Genomic DNA, 1,211 nt, shown 5'->3' with positions numbered 1-1,211 from the left:
CGGCCGCTGCGGGGAGCCCCGGGCCTTTTAAATCACCACCGGAGCTCCAGCAGCCAGGCTCCCGCAGTGATTTAAAGGGCCCGGAGCTCCAAGCCAGCCACAGCCCTGGGCCCTTTAATTTGCCCCTGATCCCCGGGGCTCCCAGCCGCCTCTGCAGCTGGTAGCTCTGGGGTGATTTAAAGGCCCTGGGGCTCCCAGCCACAGCGGGAGCCCCAGGACCTTTAAATCTGGAAAGGCCCCGCCTCTTCCTGTTGAGGCCACGCCCCTGCTCAGGACTCCAGCATACCCGGTAAGTCCTGTAAGTTACTTTCACCCCTGAGTCTCTCCCGCAGCAAACACGGTAATGCTCTTTATCCAACAAACCTGTGCCTGGAGCCCAGTGCCCCTGAGCGTGTGTGTGTGTCGGGGCGGGGGGGGTTACTCGAGGTGAGGAAACTGATTTCAGCTGTGTGCTTACTGCAGTGTCCCTTCTGCGAGGGATGCAGCAGGCCTCCGTTGTAAATAGCAGAGGGCACGAGCCTGATGAATTCAGCAAAGCTCCCAATGACTTTATCAGGAGCGTAATGACTAACGCCGTGCGGCGCACCGGGTCTCTCCGAGTGCTGGCCTGGACCCAGTGTCAGGCGTGGCATTTGACACGCCCCTGTCACACCTGCCCACCTGCTCTCCCACACCCGAGCACACAGCAGCCATTACCTGGCCATTGCGCCGCCACGGGGATTGGTGCCGCTCTCGTGCCAGCTGAACGGGCAGCTCGAAGGCCCCCTGCCGTCCGTTTCACGGCTCTCCCTGCTAGCTCAGAGCCGGCCAGTGGCAGCACCAGCAGTCCCTGTTGGAGGGACCCTAGTACTGGTTCTATGCCCTGTTCCTTCAGATGCTCAACCTCATTGCACCCAGCTACCGCAAACATCCCCCTGCCCCAGAACCCCTGCAGAGACCCCTCTGAGCTTCCCGGCTGCCCACTCCCGCCCGCTCTGTGGAGACTGGCGCCAGGTCTCTGGGCATGTGCAGATGAGCACAATGAGTGTTGCGAGGGGAGATTGAGGGGAGGGAAGCAGACTGGGGTGGGGGGAAGAAACACCACCACATTCCCCACCCCAGAGAGGCATCCCCAGCCCCGTTGCAACAAATGGGCTCCTCACAACTCAGCCGCTGCACAGTTCTGTCAGTTGCTCTTTCTCCGCAGGAAGCGGAAGAAATTTGTCCTCCAG

This window comes from Mauremys reevesii, linkage group 19 (genome assembly GCF_016161935.1).
Source record: "Mauremys reevesii isolate NIE-2019 linkage group 19, ASM1616193v1, whole genome shotgun sequence".
In the NCBI taxonomy this organism is placed as follows: domain Eukaryota; kingdom Metazoa; phylum Chordata; order Testudines; family Geoemydidae; genus Mauremys; species Mauremys reevesii.
Note: the sequence above shows the minus strand (reverse complement) of the source record.